We start from the raw sequence: 6,685 nt of genomic DNA, 5'->3' as shown, positions 1-6,685 counted from the left end.
TAACTGAAGGCACAATTTTGTTGTAGGTGATCAGAACCCTTAACCCTTTCGGTGCTTAAATAGAGAACTTCTGGACATTATGAAATCTTGAGGTATTTGTGTCCTACTGTAAGTCATTAATTAAAAGATATATTTGAACAGTATAAACTCATAGGGATATAGGTGTGTGGTTTATTGAATTTTAATAAAACTCTTAACACATGAAAACCCTACCGTAAATAAGCTTATAGAACAACACATCCCGCATCTATGATGCATGATCCAGACCCACCCAGAAGATGCACCCACCGGCCTGATAGCTAGATACGATCAGCTCGATTGAAACCAAGCCGGCCAGCAGCACGCCACCTCCCCTTCTTTGCATATCTTTCCAAGGCTTCGGCCACCTCTGCTGGTGTAAGGCCGCTTGTGTTTCGAGTCATCATGAGTTCCCCAAGTTGCAGTCTCAAAACAAAAGCATCTTCCAGTGCTGCGCATTCATTTTGCCCCAGGCCGTACTCTGGCTTCATAGGGTGCATGGCATCTCCTGCTACGTATACGGTGATATATCCCAAGCTTCCATACATTCCCAAGTATGATATCCATTCGAATTTGGAACCCTATACATCAGAGGAGCCAAGGTTAATTAAAGTGGAAAGATCTGTGTGTTGGACGTTCCATGTAAACAATGGAGGCAAATCTTTGGCCAGGTTCTCAATCACTTCTCTTTGTATCAATTTTCCTTGTCATCATGGCTTACCTGAGCTAGCTTGACAATTGTTACTCCTGTAATGCTTGATGATCAATTCGTTGACACATCTCGTAATTGGTTTAGTCGCTTGGAAACTAGTGTATTAACTATTTTATGAAGCTTGGCTCAAGAAAAAGGTAGGGTTGGGCAGCGGGACCCCGCCCCCGCCCCCGCCCATGCTGCCCCGCCCCGCCTCCGTTTGGGCGGGTGGGCTACCACGCTCCGCCCATGCGGGGGCGGGGTCCCCCGCCCCGCATAGAGAGGACCTAGCGGGGGCAGGGGGCGGGATGACCCCAGCGGGGCCCCGTTCCGCCCCCCGCCCCCCGCCCCCGCTCCACATATAAAAAAAAATTTATTTATATATATATAAATAAATATATTGTATACAGATGTATACAATTTATTAAAGACTTAAAATTATATTCAAGTCATTGGATTGCTTTAGCCTCCTAGGCCAACCATTATATAGGAGGCCAATGCAATACAATAGTCATCCTTAAGCAATGTGGGACTTACTACATTGCTTAAAGATGACTATTGTATTGCCTTGGCCTCCTATATAATGGTTGGCCTAGGAAGCCAAAGCAATCCAAAATCTAACTCTAATGAGTTTAAGTTTTTTTTTTATATTTATAAATTTTAATTTATTATTTAAATTAAATTATAATTTGGGTTTAAAAAAATATTTTTAGACAAAATTTTTTTTTTAAACACAATATAGTGCATAGGCAGGGGGCAGGGCAGATTGAATTTTTTCCCCCGCCCCTACCTCCCAGGGGCGGGGGGAAAATCCCCAACCCCTGCATGGTGCGGGGCGGGGTGTGGGGAAGGGCACCCCCACCCCGCACCATGCGGGTAGCAGGCCTAGAAAAAAGGCATAGAAACTTGAAATCCCAGCTCTTCCCCTCACCCCGCCCCGCACCATGCAGATAGCAGGCCTAGAAAAAAGGCATAGAAACTTGAAATCCCAGCTCTACTCTACTGGCATTCATGTTTATTATTTAGCCTGTACTCCTAGTCCTGTAAAAAATAAATTGATCGATTTTCTAGAAGCTCAATATAAATCTTTCACAATGCAGCAGATAATGATTTTCTAGAAGCTCAATATTTTTTGCTTTATTTTTCTGACGCACCTAGCTAGCTGATCCCTGATCAAACCCTAGCTAGAAACACACATATATATATTGACGAACGTCATTGATCAGGGTCTGAATGGTGTTATGTATGCATGTATATATGTATATATAAATGGTATGATTTAAGACCTAAATGTTGATCAGAAATGTCCACAATATGGGTGATAATGCATGCCATTCTAAACACACATTAATGTTTCGTATACCTATCAATGTGGAATATATTCACATTCCCACCAAATGGAGAGCATGATATGATCAATAGATCATGCACAAAATTAAGTTGGAAAAGAATGTTTGGAAGTAACTTAGACTAATTCTCCCATATTTTGAATTGATTCTTTTGATCTTCTACAGAAATTAGACGCGAAGGCTTAACTAATCTTACCCTTCGAAACATGGTAAAATGATCAATTATTAGCCGTACGTTAAACCGGAATTTCTTCTCCTTTCGAAATATGCTGGTATCCATGAACGGTGGTACTGTTATTAATGTATTCTTCCTTCTGTTTGATTTGATTTCATGCTCTGGTTTTCACTAATTATTCAAGTTCTTGATTTGAGCATACAAATCGTACTTAATTGCAGCCAACAAGCTGGATCGATATTCTTGATCTTTGCAGCCAATTATTGTACTAAATTGATGAGTAGTTTTCCTAATTGCAATGAAGTTGCATGGGAGCTTGCAGCAATGTGCATGCAGATTTTGCTCAAAAAGAAATTAACCCTTCAAATGATCAAGGAGGTCCATCCAACCGATCTTGTGTCTTACGTCATCCTTAATTGTGTCAAAACCGGCCCAATATTGTTGGAATCAATTGCCAATTTTACGAGGAAAAACAAAAACTACAACATTAATATAATATAGACACGCGTAAACGTACACATGACATGTAACATTCGGGCTCTAAGCCCATTTTTTTAAGCCAGCCCGGTTGCATGAAGCCCAGCCCACGAGCACTTGATGAGAGGTTCGAACGGCGTCATTTTGGTGCGTGTTTAATTCCCCTTTTCTGTTGTACTGTTTTTCTTCTCCACGGATTCTTCCCTTGCATTGCATTTCCGCATATTGCTCAACCCGTACGCACCAAACCCATAATCCTTGCAGTTGATTTTACCTCTTATCACGCTCAAGAAACGAACTCGCACCTTTCTGCAGACTTTTTCAATCGGTTCCTCTCATTTTGTTTATCCCTTCACCGTGTGTTCAACCCGGGTGTTGGAGCTTCAACTTTTGACTCCACTACAGTTTTTTTTTTCTTGAACAACCGTTGGTAATTCCTCCTCTCAATCCGGCATCTCTCTCTTTCAATTTATTTTTTTTATTTTATTTCTTTCTTCTTCTTTCTTTTCTTCTGGTTTTACTCGAGCAGGCCTCTCTTCTATTTGGGTTTGCTCTGTTTTGTTTACACACAAACTACTATATTTTGCTTGCCGTACGCACACACTCAAACTTCTCAAGCCTTCCTTGTGCAGGTCACTTTCTCTTTTACTAGAGATTGCTGTGAATTTTTCTGCGCGTAGACTACAGTGGGTTGTGTTGGTTCGAAGTGGTTTGAAGTTTTCGTGACTCTGTTAGGTAAATCACTACCGAAGCATTTGGTAGGGTTTGGATATTGTGGTTGGTTGTGAAATATAGTAATGTTACTGATTTGAGTGTGGCGCGGGTAAGATTTGTTTTTGCACTACTGCAGTGACTTTTGGAAATCTGTTACAGTTATAAATTTATATTGTGTTGGTGTTTTATATGTTGGATTGTGGTGGAGTGTGATGAAATTCTTGAAGTTGAGGAGTATGATTTTTGGATGGCTTTGTGAGACTGTTTTGGGCTATTAATTGAGACTATTTGGTGTAAATTTATGGGTATTTTGAGCTAGTTGTATTGGATATTTTTATGCAAGTCTTGAATTGTTGAATGACTAAAATATTGATGCTTGGGCTTTAAATGCGAATGGTTTGAGGAGAGTACTGTTCAAGTTTAATTGTTATGATAGTTATTGAGTTAAGAAGGGACTGTTTTGGTTTATTACTCAATAAATAGTAGCTTACTGTATTGGTTTATTAAATGTTGGGTATATGTTTTGTTTAGGTGGTGTCACTACTAGAGTTCCGACTTAAGGTGTTGATAATACATGGAAGTCAGGTAAGCGAGGTTCATATACTAGTTTTGCATAAAAGAAACGAAATGAGGTTGGCTTTGAAAATAAGCATGTTTGTTTTTGAAATGAAATCTGAAAACGACCTCAGATGTTTATTCTGCATATGCATAAATTCTATATAAGAGAAAACATTTTCTGTCATGACTGATGTAGACATAAGTTAATTTTGTACATTCTTTTATGAACTATGCAAAAATAACGAATATGAAAATCTAAAAGTTTTTGCTATGAATAAATGAAGATGTTTTAGATTATGTTTATTTCGAACATGTGAAATGATCTGAATCTATTTAGTATTATTTTTTGATATGATGTGTCATCTGAAAACCTTGGTATGAAGTTTTGATTCTGTATATGAATGTGATCTGATTCCGATTATGTTCCGTTCTGTTTTTGTTAAGGCTCAGCCACAGGTATAATGGTGGTTTATAACCCTACCACGGGGGTGAAACATGAAATACGGCCCAGCCACAAGTATAATGGTGGTTTATAACCCTACCACAGATGTGAAACACGGAATACGGCCAGTCACGGGTATAATGGTGGTTTATAACCCTACCACGGGGGTGAAACATGGAATACGGCCTAGCCACGGGTATAATGGTGGTTTATAACCCTACCACGGGGGTGAAACATGGAATACGGCCTAGCCACGGGTATAATGGTGGTTTATAACTCTATCACGGGGGTGAAACATGGTATACGGCCTAGCTACAGGTATAATGGTGGTTTATAACCTTACTACAGGGGTGAAACATGATATATGGCCTAGCCACGGGTATAATAGTAGTTTATAACCCTACTACGGGGGTTAAACATAGTATTTGTCTTGATATGATGCTACGAGATGATATGACTTTAATGTTTTAGTTTGGATATGCCTATGGATTTTCTTTTTGAGAATAAGTTTGTATTTCTGGAAATTTCGCTCTAAAGTTTTTGTACCAAGCTTTGTTTATGCATTCTGAAAGTCAATTATTTGTTCTGCATACCGAATGTTATAAATGCTCATATTTACATGATAGTATATGCTCTCTGCTTGCTAAGTTGTTGATAACTCACCTCTTAATCTTCATAATATTTTCAGATGACATTGACGGTTCAGCTGAAAATCAGTATTAGAGTCTGTGGACAAGATTAGCTGAGAATAGTTTAGATATCCCGCAATATTAGTACAGCTGTTGGATATGATTTGGTTATTGTTGATTTCAATGGATTTAGACAGTTTATGGGACATATGTCAATTTTTAGTTTACTTTAGTTTATTATTTGAGACATGAAGAAAGATTAATATTTTATTTGGGTTGTGATATTGAGGATTTGATATGTGAGTATGAATGATTTATTTATTGAAGCGTTTACATTGTTTGAAGATTTGGAAGAATATATTCTTGGTTTTGGAATTACATTGGTATTGTTGGAGTTGATATTTAGGTTATGTGAGTTAACTCTCCGGACCCTTGGGGTCGGGGCGTTACATGACACTTCAAATTTCAAGATCAACGCATGTTATATAATTCTTCCACACAAACTAGGACAATCTAGAATATTAATGAACATGATCTTAGCTTGGTAGGAACAATTGATCTTGGAACATTGATATTGGGACGACTTTAGTCGCAAAATATTTTTTGAGACAAAATCACAGAATCTTGAGATGAAAATTTTCATTCTAAAAAACCTATTCTATTGCAGTGTGATCTCTTTGTGAGGCCTGGCCTAGTGCACGCATGGATACCAGTTAATGTTGGGATCCAACATCATATCTTCTATGTTAAAATTTGACCCAATGGTATTATTTAATGAGTCAGTTCGCTATTATCAATCAAATGAAGATATTACATGAGAATGAGGATGAACATAACATTCATGAGGTGAAGTCAATTCAATTGAGACTCGGTCTTCTACTGGAACAAAAAAATATTACATGGAAACAAAGAGCAAAGAGAAATTGGTACAAAGAGGGGGGATAGGAATACTCGTTACTTTCATGCATGTGCTACGGAGAGGAAAAAAGAGAATACTATTATAAGGGTGAAAGGTGAAGATGATGTGGTGCTGACTGATGTAGCAGCAGGAGCTTTTCAAACTTTTTTTACAAAGGTGTATACTTCTTCAGATCCATCTCTGGAGATTATAGAAAGATGCTTGGAGAACATGGAGCTTCAGCTGAGATGAATCAACATTTGGATTCGGTTTTCACTAGAATAGAAGTGGATGATGCAATCAAACAGATTGGGCCTCTTAAATCCATGGGATCGGATGGCTTCACGGCTGGTCTTTTCCTAACACATTGGGATGCTGTTGGAGATGAAGTTAGTAAGGCTGCTGTTAGCTTCCTAAATGTAGAGGGTACTCTTTCCTCTTTAAATCACACTTTTATTGCTTTAATTCCTAAAGTAAATAATACTATGAATGTTAGTGATTTTCGTCATATTAGCTTATGTAATGTGATGTATAAGATTATTGCAAAAGTCATGGCTAGTAGGTTGAAGAGAGTGTTACCCTTAATTATTTCTTGTAACCAAAGTGCATTTCTACCGGGAAGATTGATCACGGATAATGTTATGATAGCTTCTAAAATTTTACATTCCATGAAGACTCACAAGAAAGGAACGGTGGGAAGTTTAGCTTTGAAGTTAGATATGTCAAAAGCATAT

This window comes from Juglans regia, chromosome 1 (assembly GCF_001411555.2).
Source record: "Juglans regia cultivar Chandler chromosome 1, Walnut 2.0, whole genome shotgun sequence".
Classification (NCBI taxonomy): Eukaryota; Viridiplantae; Streptophyta; class Magnoliopsida; order Fagales; family Juglandaceae; genus Juglans; species Juglans regia.
The sequence above is the reverse complement of the archived record's forward strand: the minus strand, read 5'-3'. Positions refer to the sequence as shown.